Genomic DNA, 21,174 nt, shown 5'->3' on the forward strand with positions numbered 1-21,174 from the left:
GGTATCTTTCCTCCAGGAATTTCAAAGTCACCCATATCAGGGATGGATAGATAGGGATCACCTCCTTGCACATTACTGAATCTTCTCTCTCCTAAATATGGAGCCAACAAATGGCTTCTGGCACCCTGAGGTTTGTCAGCAGTGAACCATGCAGGGACTGTCCTGCCTCATCCTAATTCACTTGTCAGGTTTGACAGGACCAGAGCTGTAGATAGCACAATACATCACATCATTTTGCCTTGTCATCACTTGTCATTACACATGTAATTTGTATATTTTCTGACACCTTTTTTGTTTATTAGCCCACATAATTATGCTCTTCCCTGTTTTAGGGACTACTGTGCAACATCTTCATGATTTGCTATCTCCATACCCGTGGAGCCCCAGCCCCACCAATGTTCTTAACTGTTGTTTGTTGGCATCTGGCACAGCATATGCTGACATAAAGCAGTTCACATGTCTCAGAGCTACTGTTCCAGACTCTGCACATTTACAGTTATCATCAGTTATTCACAACAGGCTCGGAAAATTTTCATCACAACAACTAGAAATTCTTCAAATCCTTTAAATTAAAGCTCACAACTTGGAATTTCTGCATGCCTAGGCTTGCCTTTCTTAGTCACCCAATACTTTAGCAACCAGTGGTACCATTTATCCAAACACTCTGGGTAGCTGGTATCACCACAGCCCTAATGTAGATTTATATACTGCATTTACAGCGTTTCACAGATGGAATGAAGACCACAATGCATCAAATTCAGCTTGTGGAACAGTTTCAACTATGCCTCTCATTTAGAACATTTCTGAAAATGTATCACGTGGGCCATTTAATATTTGCTTTTGTAATGCAAATGTGGCTAAGCCCAGGCATACCCCACACACAGCTCTCTGTGAATACCAGGTGCATGATCCACATCCCCACTCTGTGTTCCTCACCCCGTGGCCCTGGGCCTTGGCCAAAGGCAGGGAGTGCACCCAGGATAACTGCTTTGCAGTGCCACTGCTAGAGGAGTAAACACCAGCAATCAGACTTGTAACCTCTGCGGTCACCAAATCCCATAATTACCAGGGAGGGGTTTCCACAAGTCCTATTGACAGCAAGATCGAGTTGTGTGTTCCTGGCCATGCTAATGAAACAGTAAAGCACATAAAGCACATCATGAAATGGTTTAGGGTCGGTCATTGAAACACAACACGAAGGGAAATGGCTCTATCCAAAAGATCCTCTACTAAAGCATTGCAGGTCCTTGCATTCACAGAGGCAGTTAGCTGGAGGAAGGGGTTAAACCTCACTTAAAAGTGGTAACTAACTTTTACGGATAAAGCAACATTGCCTCATACAGGTTTAATTCATTTGAAGCTCAACTAGAAGGGAAGGTTTTGCATTGTGAACAGGGTGTGCAAGTGGCCTGGCCACAGATAAACACGTCTGTGACTGCAACAAAAGATGTTTCTTGGTCTTGCACTACCACAGTGAGGTGGGAGGGCCCTGGTGCAGGCAGGCACCTGGTACATCCCTCCTGGCTGGGACTCCCTCTTGCAGGAGGTGTGTGCCTTAGACACAGAAAAAAACCGCCCCAACTAACTTCAGGACATCTTTGGTGAGTTTTTGCACACTCAGACATACAAAACCCATCCTGGACATGTTCTTGTGTCACCTGCTCTAGGTGACCACGTCTTGGCAGGGGAGTTTGATCAGCTGATCTCCAGAGGTCCCTTCCAAGCCCACCATCCTGTGACAGGAGCAGCCCTGGCCTCCCTACAGCACACACAGAGCCACTGCAGGCCCTGCCAGCTCCATCCCTTCTGCTGCCTCTGGACCAGCCCCAGCACCTTGCACATCCCTCAAGCCCTAATGTACCTCATCAATGTGTATAAATATATAAAGAAGGGTGCTAAGGCTCTGCTCCGTGGTACTCAGCAACAGGACAAGAGGAACAGGCAGGAACTGATGCCCGGGAAGATCCAGCTGAATATGAGGGAGAATGTGTTCCCTGTGCAGTGACCAAGCACTGAACACTGTCCAGAGAGCGTGTGAAGTGTCCCTCACTGGAGATATTCCAGACCATCTGGATGCAAACCTGTGCCCTGTGCTCTGGGATAGCCCTGCTGGAGTGGGGAGCTGGGACCTGGTGACCCTCTGTGGTCCCTTCCAGCCTGACCCATCCTAGGATTCTGTGAAATAATCCCACTACCTTCACACTCCAGCTCAACCCTCACACAGACACAGCTCCTCCCCATTCCTGGCCCCAAACCCCAGGCATACCTAGAAGTGCTTTCCCACACGGAGGAGAAACATTTCCTCGCGTCCAGACCCACATCTTCCCCATCACCTGCAGCCCAGGTTTGGTGTCTTTCATCCCGGAATCCCAGAGTCATTTCGGTTGGAAAAGACCTCCGAGACCATCAAGTCGACTCTGTGACCGATCCCCACCTTGTCACCAGCCCAGAGCACTGCATGCCACTTCCAGTCATTCCCTGTACACCTCCAGGGATGGGGACTTCACCTCCCTGGGCAGCTCCTTTCCAACATCTAATCACCCTTTCTGTGAAGAAATTCCTCCTGATGCCGAACCTAAACCTTCTCTGTCGCAGCTTAAGTCTGTGTCCTCTCATCCTGTCGCTGTTCCCTGGGGGCAGAGTCCGACCCCCTGCAGGCTACAGACTCCTGCCAGGGAGCTGTAGAAAGGGATACACTCCCCTGCCAACCCGAGCCGGCACCCTGAGCTCCCTCCTCCCTGTCTCCCTCACAGCCACCCCGACACCGCGCCATCCTCCAGCCCCGCCACCCCGCGCACGCATCCCTCCCTTCCTCCCTTTATCCACCTCTCCATCCCTCCCTCGGCCGCCACCTCCCGGCCGCCCTTCCCGGCGTCGGGGCGGAGCCGGCGGCAGCAGCACCGCGCATGGGCCACGCCGCCAGTCGCTGAGCCGGAGCGGGAGCGGGAGCGGGGGGTGTGTGCCGGACGCGTTCCCCCCTCGCCCGGCCCTTGCCGGCCCCTTGCCGGCCCCTTCCCGGCCCCTTCCCGGCGGCTCCTCCTCACCTGCGGCGGCCGCGGCCATGGCGCTGCGGACGGTGGGACGGGGCTGCTGACCAGCAGTCGGGGCGCGGCCCCCGCGGCGGCGGAGCGAGGTGAGCGCAGCCAATGGAGAGGAGGGCTGAGTGGACAGGTCGGGATGACACCGACAGTCGCGATAGTGTCGCTACAGCGCCCTGCAGGTTGTGAGGGTGGCGCTGGGGGTGGGTGATGGGGCGAGCGCCGCGGCCGCCGCCGCCATAGGCGGGAGAGAAAAAGGAAAAAAAAGCCCGAATAAAAGCACTCGTGGGTCTGGCGTGGCGGGGTTTTGTTCGTCCCGGGGCTTCCTCCCGCTCCCTCCTCCCTGCCCGCCCCTGGAGCTCCGCGCGTGCCGCCGGGGATCTCCCAGGTGGATGAATTCGCGTGTGGCCGGGGAGCAGTCGGTGGCAAGGAGGGATAATGGGGATTTCAGCCCGTGCGTGCCATCCCCGCGTGGGGCTCGGCGTGGGAACGCGGCTTTGTGCCGGCTCTATTGTCCTGCTGCCCTTTGTGGGGCTGCTGCGGGCACGCAGAGTTCGTGTCCGGGGACAACCCTGTCCAGGAACAACCCTGTCCAGGGACGGTGTGACACGAACCAGCGCCCAGTAGGTGCTACGTGTGCTCACGGAGGTGGTTTATCCAAATTATCTCGGTGAGCTTCCCATCCAATTGCAGAGAGAGGTGAGGGGTGGATGCCGAAGCGATATTTGTAGGTAAGGATCCGTAACACGTCTGGACTCTGAGTGAGCAGTGGCAGCTTGGGAAAAAGGTAAATGAACCTTTGAAACTCGCACGTGTGTACTCACCTACGGTGCTGTTTTCCTTCTGCAAAGCGGGCGTCCCATCTTGTTCTCTCTTGGGAATGTCTCCTGCGGCAAACAGCTGCTCCAGACCTGACCAAGGGCTGCTGGATTGTACGAAGGTGATGGGAACGAGTCAATTTTTGTTCCTTCTCTGTTCTTTCCACATGAGATTGTACATAAAACAGCACTTCGGACAGAGGCTTGGACAGCCTCTGTGGGCGTTGGGTGCCCAGTTTATTGTGTTGGTTGGTCCTGGCACCGGGAAGAATGCAATCGAGAGGAATAGGTGGAAAGGCAAGAAGGTAGAAGCTTAAAATATGCCATTTAATTTCAAGAAACAGCTGTGTGTAGTCCAAAGGTGACCAGACACTCTTCTTTGAAATGAACAGAATGAATTCGTTTCCAAGACTCTTAAATCAAGTGTTTCAGGTGGGAGCTCCTGCAGAATGGGGACAAATATCCTACATGCTCTTATTAAGAACTGTGCAGTTTCTTTCCCACTGCACAGATGTCTTCTCATTCTAAAATCAGGTTAGCCTTGAGTGAGCGACTTATTTTGACTGGTAAGTAAAATATTACTTACTCTTCATGATAAAAGAACAGTAAATTGTTATTGTGCTTGGACTGGTTTGTTTTCATGAAACTTACTGGAGCCTTACCGGGGTGTGTGCATATGGAGCTGATGGGTTTGTAGTGTTTGAACACACTGGAGCCAGCTGCAAGAATCAAAATTTTAGTAATTTGGGAGCGTATGGTGGTAGAGATAATAAAGTGGGGGAAAATGGGGTCAGTCTGGCAAAATGCAAAACCTGTTATTTGGGGAAACAGAACTGAAAATGTTACTGTGGTATTAATGCTGTGTATAATGTACAAAAGAAATATTAGTCCATTGCCAGAAGCAAATTACTGGCCAGCCTTTCATCTTTTGGTCTTAATCTGGGATTTGGTTTTTTTTAAAGTGCTCTTTGTTTCTTCAAAAACTCAACAAATACGTCTGAGGCAAGCCAGCAGAAATATCATTGGGGAATTGTTTTAGTTTTTGGGTTTTGTATCCAGTTTGTAGCTGGATGGTGCAGTGGTTTTGTGCCACTTGCTGCTGGTGGGTTGTGAAATATCAGGATCACAGCCCTGAATAATCTGTTTTCTGTAATGCATAGTGAGGGGAATGGTGATGATCATGTTGAATTTAAGGGGGATGATTGCAGTGATGACTTACTGGCTAGGGAGAAGATCCCAGACCGAGTGGAGGAAATCCCACAAAAAAGGGGAATAGTGCTACTCTGGCCGTTTTGCTCTCGGCTTCAGTTTCTTTTGTGAACTTCTGAAAAGGAAATGTCATTTTGCTGTTTGAATGCATTGTTTTGCATGAATTGTCAGACTACATTATGGGGATGATTCCAGTCAACTTCCCCCATTTCAAAACAAACACATCAAATACCGTAACACGTTTATACAAAAACTCAGTGTGTTTTTGCAGGAGCCCAATATCCATATTTCCAAAAATAATGTTTTTCATACTTTATTATGGCTAGAATAGTTTGTGTAGGAAAGGAGAATTCAGATAGGTTCCCTTAGCCTTTGTGAACTGCTCTCCACAAATAAGAGGAAGATGTTGGCCTTTCCATGAACTGGGGAATTATTTTCATTCGCACTTCCTCAAAATATTCTTATCCTTGCAGTAGTTCTGATTCCAGTGGCTGTGGCCAAGGCAAGAACTATTGTCTCACAGCTGCTGGCTGGTGCCAGGGCAAGGACAGAAAGGGAAGAAGACAGAAGAAGATGTTGGTAAATTTGTAAATATTGGCTGCAGAACCTAATTGGTCCCGCGGGACTGTGAGCATGGGTGGCCTCTGCCAGGTGTGATGTCCCCTGGGCCAGATCCTCTCCCAACCGTGCTGCTCACCTGCAGCTCTGGATCTGGTTTCAGCCTTCCCTGTGCAGCAGCAGCATGGCTGTGCACAGGCTGGTGCACTTGCTGCTTGTATGGGTTTGATGATAAACCAGGTAGGTCTGAGCTGAGAAGGATCCTGACAGAGCCATTATTTCCCACCAGACCTGTGGAGGAATTTGAATTTGAGCACATTGTGAGGCTGTGCTACCAACAGTAGAAGCTGTTCTGTGCCTCTGTTAGGCTCTGGTAACTGCCCTTGGGATATCTGATGCTGCTATAAGAGAGAAACAATTTGCAGTGTTTATCAACTTATCAACTTTTAAAGGCCATAACTGCTTTTCTTGGAAAAATAAGTCATTTTGGTATCTGGGGTGAAGCAGGTCAACAAGTCTGGGCAGTCAGAGCATGTGGATTTTCCCAGTGATTTCTATTCTTATGTTAATCCTTTGAGCAGGCTGGCTGAGCACTGTTGGAGAGGAGGGATGTGTGCACCGAGGATACCAAAGAGAAGCCTTTTTTTGTACTTATTGTTATGCAGATTAGGTTTTCCAGCCAACCAGAATTTGCAGAACCGGTAACCCGAGGATGTGATGCTGCGGGTCAGGAGTCATTTAGTTGAATTTTGGTTGAAACTGTTTCATTTCAGTATAAATTTTGTGGGGTTTTGTTTGTTTATCTTGGGTTTTATTTTTGTAAATCGGTGTGGTAGCTGAAAACTTATTGTTATCTTTGCTGCTGAACAATTAAAGTTGGGAAACTTCAGTTTTCAATTTTTAATTATTGTGTTGGGTAAGAAGTGTAGGAAGGCAGCAAAACTCTGAACTACTCATTTGAATCCTTGTTCTGTTTCTGTAGGTGCCTTGCTGTGTTTCTCCTACACTGTCTGCAAGCCCTCAATTCCTGCTGTGTAAAAGGTTTTAGATACATAGATCACTGAGTAGTCTGTGCATGTTCCTAGGTCTGTGTGCCACTCAAAACCAGGTAAAAGATGTAAATCTCACTCTAAACAAGGTTTACTTGTTGTATATTTGTTTCCTAAGATTGTTTTAGAAATATGAAGTACTAGAGAAGTCTGACGGTGATGCTCAAGTTAGGATTTTGTTGCACAGAACAGGACACTGCAGCTGTTTGTGGTCTCTCGCCTGTATAATATCCGTGCGGTTTCTGCAGTACAAAGTGCTGGGGCTGTTAAGCACGTTACAAAATCTCTGGCTGTTTATTTCAGTGGTGTTTTGTGGTGCTGGGGCCTGTGCTCGCAGCTGTAGATCCGCTTATCCATATTTGTGTGCAGTGTTGCATTCTTTGGAAGTGTGCGAAATAATTAAAAAACACCCTTTAAACTATTTAGTAAATTGGATTTGCTTTACCAGCAGTGGGACAGGAAGTTAATCACGTTTAATCATGTTGACTTTTCCAATCTGATTTTCCCTGGGAAGAAACTTTACCTACCTAGTTGTTAAATGCACAGTTAATTACCCACTGATTGGTTAAGCTGATAAACCAATGCTACCGGGTTTACTGTAATCAGGTTGGTAAATGTGTCATGTATGTGCTTCCTTGTGCTATTGTCTTGCTTTATGATTAAACCCAGTGTTAGCTCTCATCATGCTCGTGATTTGAATGTGTTTAGTATTGTCAGGTGATGATTGACACCGAAGTTACCCTTCACTGGATGTTCTTGCTCTGTGCCTAGTTACACATCTGTCGTTTTGGAGTTCATAGTGTCATCTCTAAATATTGTATGAGAATATGGCTCAGCAGCTTTTAACCCATGGTTTAGAAAATAAAATACATCTCCTCTTTTTAAAATTGTTGTTTTAGGCAACTTTATTTTCTTTCAGTCTTGTTTCTGTAGCTATGTTGCTACATTTTGAGTGTGTCCTGATGTCGTATGAGATCCCTGAAGCAATAGTTGTGTATCAGTTACTGATCAACGAATCATTCACCTTCTTGTAATAGTTGCTTTTGCTGATGAAGCAGCTGCAGTTTGCTGCAGGTGCTGCCCCTGGTGTGCTCAGGGCTTTTGCCTGCTCACATCTCAGTACTGATGTTTGTGGGTAGAAAGCACTGATTTTTAATGTATCCATTATAACTCATCAAGAATCAGAGGAATAGGAGTTTCTCCAGTTTCCAACCTTAAATTCATTAAACCTTGACTGCAAGCACTTTGGAGCCTGGTTTCCTATGGATTTCAGGGTAAAATTAAATGCTTAAATATCCTTGAGGTTTTTTTCTTGGATGGAGGGACACTTGGTCAGCCGCAGTTGTGGCCTTAGGTTTCCTGGTGGCAGCTCTTCCAATGCTTTTTAGATACGTGGATGAAAAGTGGTTTTCTAAAAGCTTTGTCATCACTTACTGGCAGATTGAGATAATCAGTTTTCCCAAAAATAACTTTGATGGCAAGGTGTTAGGTTGTTATGTGTGGTTTGAGAATTCTTGCTTCTTACAGAAAGATATGTTTAATTTTCTGTGTATTTTGTTATCTAAGAGATATTTTTTACCAACTGAAACATTTCTATTAAAATATTAAAGTTAAGTTGTTGCTTCTTTTTCCCTTTAATTTCAGTAACAATGTTTGCTGGCATTTGGGAGATGAATTTTTTGGTCTCAATACTCAGAGTGCTCAAGACGCCTGTGAGTTCTCTAGGGGAAAAAGAGAATATACAGTGCTTGGTGGTTTGAAAACGGTTTGGTTTCTTGGTGCCAGTGTAAAAACAAGAAGTTTTCCAAATCTAAATGTTATAATTTGGCCATATTCTTACAGATTTCACTAAGGCATAAGCCTATTATGAAGAATGTAGCTGGACAACCTTGTTTGTGCACACTTTTAATTGTTGCAAGAGCCTTTGAGTATTTGCTGATATTTATCCTTTTCCTCCTTGTTATGATTCATGAATATCTTCATTAGATTTCATAATTCCAGCCTTGTGCCAGGCCTTTTGTGTTTGTGTTTTACAAGAAGCATCTCTAGAGAGTCAGCTCCCGCCTGCTGGGAGCAATCAGTCTTTTTACAGGGTGATTTCAGTAGTTTTTAAAATTTATTTTTACTTCAAAAAGACTCTTATCTTGCTTGATAATGCACCTTGCTTGTTCTTTCCCCCCCCAAATTTACATAGCAGCTGATACAATCTCATGGAATCTTTACAAATTTTATCAACAATTTCCATATCAACTTTTCATGGATCATGAATACATTTCAGTAGCTGCTTTCCATAACTTACCCTTATGATTATCGTCTTATCCCTTACGCTCTGTCTGGCATAGAAATGGAAATTGCTCTTTGGGTATCATGATTTGTTTTTAATGCTTATGTATATGTATTTGTGAGTATTGATGATCTTACCACTTTCGCACTAAAGATAAAAGGTAGGTTTTTTGTAAAATTCACAAATGAATGAGCTATTGCTATAAATATCCAGATAAACTAAAAAGAATTCTTTGGCACAGTCTGAAAACCAAAATGTGTTGCTCTTTCATCGCTTCTAGGAATATGCAGAGGTGTAATATGTTCACCGGAGGTTGAATCAGTAAGGAGTAGCTGATTTTTATTTCAGCAAAAGTTCTGATTATTTATTCTTGAAAGTGTAAATGAGATTCCATAGGCCTCCTGTTGCATGATGCAGAAGGCAAGCTTCAGATGTAAAGTTCAGTCATTGGTAACTGCTGCAGCTTATTTCATTGAAGAAACAGGAACAAAAGTTTGTTTGTAACTACTCTGGAACTGAGAACAAAGGCTGCGGGGACCTTTGAACCTTTGTGGCTTTGCATCTGAAGGAGGAATTGTTCAGGAATGGGAAAAACTGCCAGAAGACCAGGGATTTGCTTTTCCCGACATCTCTCTCCATCAGTGTTCAATGACCACATTTAAAGCAAAAGCAAAAAAAAATTTGGTTAGTTGGAAGACTCCCTTACTTGTTCTTCCCACCGAGCTCTGATTTGATAATCAAGCATGCAGGGATGGTTAGTCTTACTTTTTTTTCACCAAGGCGAGCTTTGAACAAATGAGTGTATGTGAGCTCTCTTTTTTGGGAGAAATCTTAATGATTGATTGCATCCTTAAACATTTTGTTCTCTCAAATGTTCTGTGCTAGGGATTCTGGCATGTGAAGCAATTTGTTTCCCCTGCTTCCTGGTGTTGTTCTAACTTCACAATTATTTTTCATTCACTGGTAGCTCTCTCTTCAAGGAAGACAGGCAGGAATAATCAGTGTTCCGAAGAAATTGTTACTTCTTTGCAAAATGTGTTGACTAGCACGTTGGATCTCCAATGAGTTGTCCGGTGTGAAGGTTCTGCTGCAGGCAGTGATTTGAGCCTTATCATTCACCTTCATGAATTTTACAAGGCTGAAGCAGAGGATGGGCTGCACTGAAAGAACAGATTCTCCAAATTGCTTCATGCACAGGGAGAGAAACCACAGTATTGAGGGTTTATTATTTTTCCTTGAGTAGTGAACGTAACACACCAGCTAGAAAAAACATTGTTCATTTATATTTCTCAGCCTGGACATGAAGCTCGTAAGTGTGCTCAGGCACACGTGTAATGTGTGTGTCTATCCCTCTTTCTCCTGCTAGAGAAACACTCTGTGCTACTCTGCAGTTCTTTGGACAGAAGGGAAAACCTAGGCTTTCCCCTTAGGAATTGAATTAGGTACAAAACAAGTGGAGGCACAGAATGAGTCTTGGAATCTGGTTGTCTTTTTACAGCCACCCTTGAAGAGGATGCTCCACACCAGTTCGCAGGTATGTCATGTTTGTGGCTGCAGCCACCTAGTGAGAGCTTTTCTCAGGGTGTTCTCTGCATCCCATGTCCACAGAAAAGCACAGAAAGAATTGTGAAAGCTCCAGATACCAGAAAGAAGAGTTGGCCATTGGGTATAATTTAGCCGACAGATAAGTATTTTAAGCAGTGATTCCTCCTGCTGCTAGAGAGGAAAAAAAATCCATTTCTTTCAAATTATTAGGGGCCTTCAGTCCATCTTCCCCCGTTTTTCCTTTTCCCTGAGGGATGCACACATCGTGTGGCACTCAGGGTGAGGCTGGTGTAAATCCTTGTCGTGTGTTCAGCCTGCCTTTTCAGCTGTCCCAAATGACAGCAGCTCTCAAATGTCTTGTCTTGCTTTTTAAAACTCTTGTTTTGCTTCTAACCTCTGGCTGCAGTTTCTGTGAAATTAGGCTGGGCTGCAGGGAAATTCAGCTTTGTAAACCTGGCTCCCGGCAGCATGGGAAAACTATGTGGTGGTTGCCGTTCTGTCTTTGAAGTTCTTTATGAGATATGAGTTGGTTGTCACTGTGCTTTTGACTTTCTCCCCTGTTAAGATGTGCAGCAGCTTGAGCTGCTCAAGTAACCTACGTTCAGTCATCCATGCACAGAACAATTGCCAGTTGCATAAGGAAGCCGATACATGCGTGGCTACTTAGTTATGTAGCCATATTGTATTAATTTAAGAAGAATGTAGCTGTCTGGAGTATAGTTTAGGAGCTTTCTTAACAGTTTCACCTAGATTGCGAGAAAACTTAGTTCTGTGATTGCATCCTTTGCTATAGGTACCTTTTGCATTTCCTGTTTGGCAAATGCCAGGGTTAACAATTAAACCATAGTTAACATCTACTATTAAAACTGGAAATGAAAACATATAGATCGGTGTTTTAGAAAACTTAATTTGTCAGTTCTTATCTCTAGCAAATGTGAGGAGGAGGGATGCCATATGGCTGCTAAATATAACTCAACTTGCTCTTGAAAGCAGTTGAAAAAGTACAGAAGTTCACAATCTGGTATCCGTGTTGTTAATAAGAACGTGCGGCAGACTTGGAGTGCAGACTAAGGTAATGGGAAGAGAGCCAAAAAGTAATCCAATAAAATGTAAGTATTTCCTGTGATAGGTGATGGGGACTGCCACACTGGGGAGGTGCTCAGCATCCTGCAAACACTGGACCCTTTCTCAGCAGTGTCTGTGCAGTGGAAGGGTGGCAGGAGCAGTTACACAGTTTTCATTGCTCACTACCCTCGAGGTCCAACAGCTCCTATCCTTGTTTGCTTTAAATATCTGCACTGCTGCATGCAGCCCAGTGCTGGGATGGTGGACAGCTTGATCTCCTGGAGCTATGTGAATAAGACCAGGAAGACAGGGCTGTGGTGGCAAGGCTTGAGAGTAGTTATTCACAATTTTCAATTACGTTTTTTAATTTTTTGTTCATCCTAACTTTTTGTGGACATGCTGCCAAAATACATGTGATTCCATGGTTTAAGAATACAACTATAATTGAAATACAGAAGCATTTCTAGTAAATGTTTTCAAATTGTATCTGTGCATGTGTTTGAGGGAAGTGTAAGTTAGTCATACACTATGCAATGTAGTATTTCTGTGTATTTTTCAGTAGTGGATATTTTTGTGAAACACTTTGATATATAGATTAGTCATTTTCTGATGGGAAAACCTGTGAAGAAAACAGTGCTTCAAAATAATTGTGATTTCCTCCCCCTCAAAAAAAAAAAATTACCCACTGTGCCATACTGCCATTCTTGCACTTCTTTCTGAATGCAAATAAGGGGTTAGGTGTTGAACATCTGGTTTAGCAATGCACTTTAGTATATGTCTGTGAATAATCCAAGGGCTCCTGATAGGATAAAAGGCATTGCTGAACTGAGGCAGAAATATCTGATAGGAAAAGCTTATCCTGGAAAAGAATCAGAAGAGAAACTGTATTAGTTACATTCCTTCAGGCCTTTAAAATATTTCGAAGGGATGAGTATAGACTTTCTGCTGGGATTTTGGTGGCTAAAAATCCAGTTATGCAAATCACAGCTTGTTGGGGCAGGGAGAATTAATTTATGCACTTGCACATGTGCTTGTCCATTGTTTTCTCTGTGAAGTTGAATTATAGACAACAAGAATGTGCTTTGTTGTTCTTTAATAATAAATAACAGCATAGCAGTTTTGATCTTCAAAGCATTGCTCAGACCTTAATTAATCTTCAAAATAGTCCTGTGAGAGACTTAAAAATACTCCCTACCCTTTTGGACAAGGAGCTCCTTAGCATGGAGATGTTGGAGGGTTTGCTTTGGGCCACAGTTGTCAGGGCCAGCTGGGACAGTTGCTCAGAGATTCCTGGCTCTGGGAGCTTTGGCTGCATCTGGAGGCTGTGTTGCTTTCCTCATTTATGTGTTAAAATTTGAATACATAAAGAACTGCAGTTCTAAATTATTTTGGATTTCCAACTGAGTGTTAACTTATGCATATGCATGTTGGAGTTTCCCTGTTGAATATTCCTGTAGGCAAAAAGTGTTGATGGTCTGTGTGTGTGCTGCTGTGTGGGAGCAGGTATGGAAAACTGCACTTCAGAAACACCTTCAGTGTGACAGGGTGGAAAATAAAAGTATGTAAGGCTTTTGAGTCTGTAGGACACATTATAAATACATAGAAAGTGTCTTTCAGTCTACCTTCCCTAATCTTCCTAATTATTTGTGTTTAAGGAGAAGAAGAGGAATTGATGTTGATTTTTAAGATTTTTGCAAGGTAATTGCTGATCAGAGTTTTAGAACAGATTTAGACAGTACATTTCCTACAGTTGGAGAATAAAATAAGAACAGCAAAATGAACTGAAACTGTTCAACTCACCTGGAGAAATGGTTCAGAAGGAATTATAATCTAAACTCTTGAAATAATCCCGTGTGACCATGGGATCTAGGTTTGTTACATGTGCATTTTTCTCACAAACAACAGCAGGGAACTGGTTACTGCTGCGGATAGGGAACCCAAAGCATGAGCTGTCAGGAGAAATGCAGAGATGTATCACAGTATTCACATCTGCGTTTGCTTCTGACATAACACACCCAAAGGCAGAATGTTTAATGTTTTGTTTAATAGTGTGTAAACTCAAAATAGCTTTTCAGAAGCTGAGATGCTTCAAACTCATGAGTAGCCCCTGACCAGTGTTTTTGTACTGAGCTCTGTGAATGCTTTGGCATTGTAATTTCTGCTGGAGGTTGCACCAATTTGCATGAGGAATGAATAGGGGACTGGCTGGTGAAGCAGAAAGCTGACAACCCGTTAAACAGGTCTGAAGGATTCCTCAGCATGAAGAGCAAAGTCAGCAGAATCCTGGAGCCAAGGCCAGAAAAGGCTGGTGCACCTAACCTGGTGACCTTGTCATCTCGGAGAAACCTGGCAGCATGATGCACCCAGCACTCTTTGGGTGAAGGGCTTTTCAGCATCCCCTGCTGGGCCAATTATTTGGCCCATGGATTCCCAAGAGGAAACTGTGAAGTGTTTAAACATGCTTTTAAAATTCATTAGAAATGCAGTGACTTAGGCTGATTCAAGGGTCTATATGGATACTGCAGTTTGTTTTGAATGCAAGATGAAAATAAAATGTTCAAATGGAAAAGTTGTGAGAAGTTTCAAGAGTTCTGAAATATCAAGTCTATATTCCATCTGTCTATTATCATCATATATCTATTCCATCTGATACTCTAAATACTGTTGAGATTTTTATTAGCAAAATTTTGCAAATAACATGTTTAACTGTGTTGGGTTTATGTGTTCTGTTCTCCCCCATTTTTGATACATTAGAGCAGCAAATCTTGATTTAACAGAGGGCAGAATATATCCTAGTTAGGGAACTGTAGCCCCATAACCCACAAAATGCATGAGGTGTAAAAATCTTCTCTAGGTCTCCCTTCTGTGACTTTGTTCTTCCTTTCTGCAGACTTCTCAGGTGGTCAGAGTGATAAATTAAACATCAACAAATAAGTTGGAAAATAATTAGTGTTTTTTAGTTTCCTGGGTACTGTGACAATAAGGAAAGGTTTTGATCACTGAATAAACATGTGGTTCTGGACCAGCTATGTCTGATAACTGATATGTGAAATCCCCTGGGATAAGCTTTGGGATGGGCAGAGATCTGCTGCCTTTTTGAAGCACACACTACAGAAATACTTCTGGTTGAAAATGACTGTAATAATTGAACTTGCCTACCTTTCACAAGTTTTTAAAGCTATTTATGCAAAACTAGCAGCTTCAGTGAGATGACAGTAAGATACAGGAGTTGTTTGTTGTGGGGTTTTCATGCCTCCTTGAACTAATTTCTGACCCTAATTGTGTCCATACATTTGAAGTGCTCCTGCATCTCCTGAGAAAGGTCTTTTCTTCCCTCCCTGCAAGGCATTCCTCATGCTGCACCACAGTCAGCTTCTGGGAGCGTGGTGATACTCATACCTTCTTAAAATGAAGAAAAATCTCATTCCTCATTAGCATTACTGATAGCTTACTTACCCAATAAGGACTTTCAGAAATGAAGATGGAGATATATGACATGTTAATTCATGGCCATGTATACATGAGTTGAAGTGTTCACTTCTAAGCCTTCGAATTTTTGCCAGAAATTTTATTAGCACATTGCTAGACAAAGTGTTGTATGAGGGACTAGACAGTGCATGGATGAAATTTGAAAGATCTCATTGTTATATTTAATTTTCCTAAATAACTTCATAGGCAACGTTTTCTCTCCCTAAATGCTGCATGTTCTAAATTGGACTAATCTGTGTGGTGTTCAAATCCATACGACAGGCCTTGTAAGACGCAGGGAAATGGTGCATGGATTTTCTCCAGTTGGTTCAGCAGCTCTCGAGCTCAGCAAGTGCATCAAATCAGTAACTCCGAAGAACTCGGGTTGTTCTGGTCACTTAAGACAGTGGCAAAAAAACCCCCTTTGTTTCAAGTGGGAGTAGTGTGAGGGTTCACTGAGTGTGGTCTTAACTCTGCTTGTATCAGTGGCACTGGATTTTTGTGGAGTATATTGACACCTTCCAAGCACTTAACTCCTGCCGTGTATTTGTGATGTTCGAAAGGATAAATGCTTGGACAGTGTGTGGATTTTCTTGTGTCACTGCTCGTTTCTGCTTGTGTGGGGAAATATAGATGATGTGTAGCTTCAAAGAATGGTTTTTGAGAGATGATTTGTGAAGGTTGTTTGCTAACTGACATATGGTGTGGCATACGGTGCTATTTACCACCTCGGAATCTGAACTTACAGGGAAATGATTTTCTTTTTTAAACATTTAACTCTATTAAGTACTTGTAGACATCTTCCAACATCGCCCTGGCCAAGTCAATTTACACTTTGCTTTTATTCTGCTTGTCCCATCTGTTTGTGACTGTTCGTTTTCTTCCTTTTTTTATTCTATAAATAGATTTTCAAGTTTCAAGGGCTGAGGGTCTCAGCAGCATCAAGGACTTGCAAATCTGTCTTAGCTTTTTACCTGTAGCCTCCAAGGTGTCTTCTCTTAGACCTTCCTAGGATGTGGAAATGGAAACCAGGCCAATTGCTGGACTGGAAGAGTTGCTGTCTAATATAGCCTGGTGTAACATCTTTCCAAGTCATCCTAGTTCTCCGCTGAAATAGCAAACTTTTGAAACAGTGTTAGTGAAGATGAAGAAATGATGTCAAGAGGTGCCATTTTTTTTTAAATCTGGTTTGTAGTGGAAGAGGAAAAAATAACATGGGACAAATTGTTATTTTAAAACCTGGGCAAATGGAGCTTTGAGATGGTGGAGTTTCTAGAAGAGTACATCAATCCTTTTAGGCCTGGTGGGAGATCTTGAAGTGGAAAGGCTTCAAAAGGAGAAAAATGCTCTGGGCTTTTCCAGGCACAACTCCTGATACCATGGAAGTTGCTGTTGGGTTTGCTGTCTTCCAGCTGGGCCTGTGTAGGTATTGCAATGAAGATACTATTTATTTGCTTTTATATTATTGCTTTTTCAACAAATACTTTGTTTTCCCCTGTTATATGCAGAGCTGCAAATGTTAAGAACATGACCACAAGTGAAATGCTCAACTGTAGATTTACCTAAAAGAGGAATGAAAAAAGAACCTGAAATATACAGGGGGGATGTAGAATGGCTTGTGTTTTCTGAGCTTGTTTCCATCTCTCTGGCTAATTTTAGTGTCATTTCTCTAGCAGACACTGCAATTTTACGGAAAGAGAAGTTAGGAAAGTATACAAACACTTTGAGAATGTTTCCTCTGCTCTGATTCTGCTTTTGCCTCCTCCAGTCTCACTGGAAACATTCTGATTGAAGTGTGGGTCTACATCCCCAAAAACAGTGTCAGGATCTGTCCCACTTCCCTCGGAGCAATCAGTCACCTTGTGAACATTCCTGTAGAGAGAGAGCAATAAATGTTTCTCCTCCCCCATTCCTGGCCTATGCTACTCTGCCTTTTTCTTTTCTTTTTTGCCTGAGACATAGGAAATGGTGGTAAAAGCTCTGAGCAATAAACCCACATAGACTACTAGAACTGCTGCTTAAGTGTTAAGGTGGTAGAAAATTTTGCAGTGAGGGTCCAGCCTCCACCGGTTTCCTGGGTTTCCACTCTATCCCAGATATATGGATAGAGAATCTCATTCCAGGATACTAAATGTTGGTACTTGTAATATGTTTAATGCAAATGGCAAGCAGCATATAAAGGAAAGGGATTTTTATTTAGGGGTTATTAAGTTCTTTCTGGTGTGTGGCTCTTTCAAACAATAGAGAAAAGTATTCTCTACTTATTTGAAGCTTTGGGAAGATGAAGAGATTCTAAACAAAAAAATCTGTGTGGATTTGTCATTTATAAATTTGTTTCTTCAAACCAATGTTTACAATATGCAGAAGAGATTAAGGATGTCAGAATTGCACAATAAGGAGGAGGCAACGTAGGTGTCTAGTCTGATGCTTAAAATACAGAAGACAGCTTTTGGAGGCTTTCTTAACTAGATAAAACATCCTTGTGAAAGTGTTTAAATGGGGGCTGGTTTTGCTTACAGAGGCCATACATTTAAATAAGCTTAAAATATAAACATAACTGCATACCTTAATGGAGATATAAACCAACACGCCTTACATGCTGCCCTCTTCACCCATTGGGACTTTGTGCTATCCAAAGTTTGTCAAATGACTCCTTTTTGTTGGTAATCAGGAGAATTGTAAATGTTTCAAGGTAAGTTTGTGTGTTACCCTGCCTGCTGAACTGTATGTGACTAAAAACCCTGGTGCCGTAGTAAAATCACCTGATTGTGGTATCAAAGTGTTCCCTGCCTGAAGGAATATTGCAAAGTCATCAGTCTGGTAGTCTCCTCTTTTTCCTATCTGTGGATGTTCTTTACAGGAGCTTGGAATTCAGTGGAGGTGGAAAATGACACACCAAGTGGGAGAGACCTTGAGCTCACAGTTCATCCATTCCAAAAAGAGGGATAGCACAGGAACAGCCACCTGCTAGTGGCCATAAGGGCTACTACCTCAGTGCTGCTAATGTTGAAGGGACTTATTTGTGAGGTAAATGTCACTGGGACCCTGCTGACCCTTGGCTGGGAGTTCTGTCCACAGCAAGGAGATGAGTAGAACATGTGGTCCAGGTGTGCCAGTGCCTACCCACCCGGCCTTCTGCAAGGAATGTTTGTCCATGAGGAGGCAGATTCCATCTAGGCTCCAGCTGCCTCCAGACCAATGGACAAGCCAATTTAAGGGGTCAGCAGAAAAGAAATGTGTTTGAGGTTCATCAGACCCAGTTCCAGTTGGTACTTTCTTGCAAAGCCAAATTTCCTTGGAGGTTCAATTCCAATTCCATTGGATTTGTCACCAGAGCCCCAACTGCCCACCAGGGGCACAGCTGTATTCCAGCTGGATATTGCAGCCCTGAACCTCTGTCATTGTCTTTCGTTCACTGCTGTTACATTTTCAGGATTTTAGCAGATCTGTGTGTTTTACTAAAGCATGGCAGAGATGTCTTGTTCACTTCCCTTGGGGTTTTTCTTCGTCAAACTGCAGAATGTGCTGCTTTGTTTCAGCAGAACCTGAAGGCTGAATTTGAACATTTTCCTAAGGTTCTGAAAATAAATATTTTCGAAGGTTAAAAGAAAAATGGTTGTCAAATTAATTTCATGTTATTTTTAATTTCAATTTATTTATTTATTTATTTAGCTGTGCTATTAGAAGTTTGTTAGGTTGCTTTTTTTCTCTTCCGAGAGTAGAAAGGGGAGATTAAATGGCCATGTTTTGGAAGTGGGGATAAATCTCTCCTAAATGGCATTAATAAACCTTTCCTCAGCCTTGATGTCCATCCTTTGGAGGAAACGTTGACAGAGCAGTAACATTTGTGCCTCCTTTGATGTGTGAGGGTTTCACATCTCCTCAAACTCACCATTGCTGTAAATAGTTCAAAATATTACTTTGAAGCAAGAGAAGCAGGAAAGGCAAATGACCGATGAGACAAATTTCCTTAATAACTTCCCATTTAGCCAAAGGATAAACTGGTTTTCATCTAACATTTCTCATTTATAGCAAGACTGACCAACAGAGACCCATGTTAAGTGTTTCTACAACATGCTCCAAATCAGCTTCTGAACAAATAAATCACTTGCCTGTGGCTGGTTTGTATTTTAATCAAGTTACAATTGCAGATTCCTGAACTGCTTTTATTGCAACAATTTTATTTTATGTTAATTAAAAATGTAGGGCTGTTACTTTATATGGCCAGCTTTTGAGGGCAAGTCTGCAGCGTAGAACAGCAACTGTTCGGGTTTTGCTTTTTTTTTTTTTTTTTTTTTAATTTCTTGTGGAAATCTCCGAAGCTCTTCTGGTTAACTTTGAGTGAATTTGTACTGCTGCCCTTTGAAGACCTGAGCAGTGTATTTTCACAGGTGATAAAATAGGAGTGTATATTTTGGGTGCAGCAGTCCTGCTCATGCCCTGCACAGGTCATGGTCTGTACTGTGACACCTCTGTGGTGTAAAATCCACTATTTAAAATACAAAATATGTTAAAGAATTGCTGTTGCCAAGCAGACACCTATCAAGGTGAGTGGCCTTTAACTTTAAATATGATTTACAAGTTGAGGGTGTCTGTCATCTGAATGTTACCTACAGTATTTCTGAATTAAAGAATTATAGTGACAGGGGAGAGGGTTGAATCTATGAGTAAGTAGTTTTTAACTGTGCTGTTTCTAACAGTTGCAATGTTATTGACCAAAAACATATTTGTGTTTGTTCAGCACAAATGTTCTCCTCTGTAAGAGTCACCATCTGTCTCATTTCTTCTGCATCTGTGGGTATTTTTTGTTTTTCTTTAACTCTGGGTAGACTTATTTTTAGTATCTGTAGTAGGTGATTAGTAGTTGTGGTTTGTTTCAAGGTTTTTTCTTTTTAAAAAGAAAAGAAAATTTCAACTTATTACACAATATAATTCTTAACTCTTTCCCCCAGTGGTTTGATACTCCCCCAGTGTCTGGTTATTGTATTAAGCCGTGAGACATCAAGTTATCTCAGCTGCAGTGAGAGATTATCATCTTCTCACTGCCTCTTGCTGTCCCTCCAGGCTGGCACATGTTGTCACTCCGTAACCCAATTCTGCCAGAGCTCTCTGGGTTAGAATACTCCAGACCATGTTTAAAAGTCCAGGCAATAAGTCCCAGTTACTCCTGTCATATTGGGCCAACAGCAACAGCACAACAACGGCATTGAGTTCAGTATTAACTTTAATTTCTGGATGTCTTTCCTGCGGTTGTGCTCCTGCTGACTTCAAATGGGTTTGAAATTGTTAGCATTTAGGAAGAAGCAGCAGCATCTCATAAAACCAACACTCAACAGTGTAGTGGTTCCGAGGTCTCCCAAGTACTGGAATAGAGGTCAGCGTGGAAAAACTTTTGGAGGGAATTCCAGTCCCTGAAGTCTAGGAGAAAAACACTCCCAGTGTAAATGGGGATTTGTTAGGAGCAAAAAATCTTTGGTATGTCAAACAAGATGCTGCAAATAGTGTTGTTTATTAATTTATTTATCTATTTAATTTCCCTCTAGGGCATTACATATTTATCTGCTTTTTGGAGATAATTTTTAAAAAGATATTTTCACAATTCATGGGTGTTTATGATCATTGGTTGCTTCTTTTTAGAATTCTTAGGGCACCACTTTTTACAGAATCACAGAATATTCTGAGTTGGAAGGGACCCACAATGATCATCAAGTCCAACTCTTAAGTGAATGGTCCATACAGAGATTGAGGCCACAACCATTATTAATTTTGCATACTGCCTTTAAATGTCTTTTTCTCCTTTGAGAAGAAAACATTCATTATATGGCTCATGATGTGAGGTTTGCAGAACTTAATGGAATGACCATGACACGGCTTGAAATGATACAGTGGAAAAAAATCCCTGGTAGTTTTAAAAACAAATTAATTAATTTTCTGTGCCTCTGACTGAGGTTCATGTGGTGCTTTGGTGTTTTTTCCCTTTTTGTTACTCTCTTAAAAGCTTCAAGGAGATAACGAGTAACCTGAGGCCTTAGAAACACAGTGCCTTCATGTGTAGCTGAAATTTCCTAAGATCTTGTGAGCTTTAAACAAAGAGAGAGAGAGAAGGATCAGGCAGGCGTCAATAGTGCCAGTTTCAGTCA

The 21,174-nt window shown here is 42.7% G+C and overlaps 1 protein-coding gene across 1 annotated transcript in view; it reads left to right on the forward strand.

Moving 5' to 3' along the window:
- The first annotated feature begins 2,973 nt into the window (after positions 1-2,973).
- ARHGAP32 (Rho GTPase activating protein 32) overlaps positions 2,974-21,174 on the forward strand; it is a 235,147-nt gene continuing 216,946 nt past the window's right edge. Inside the window, exon 1 of the mRNA XM_085081967.1 lies at positions 2,974-3,133. The gene's annotated coding sequence lies outside the window, so the exon portion shown is untranslated. The remainder of the gene's footprint in view (positions 3,134-21,174) is intronic.

The sequence above is a fragment of the Lichenostomus cassidix genome, chromosome 24 (genome assembly GCF_008360975.1).
Source record: "Lichenostomus cassidix isolate B80296 chromosome 24, HeHo_3.0, whole genome shotgun sequence".
In the NCBI taxonomy this organism is placed as follows: domain Eukaryota; kingdom Metazoa; phylum Chordata; class Aves; order Passeriformes; family Meliphagidae; genus Lichenostomus; species Lichenostomus cassidix.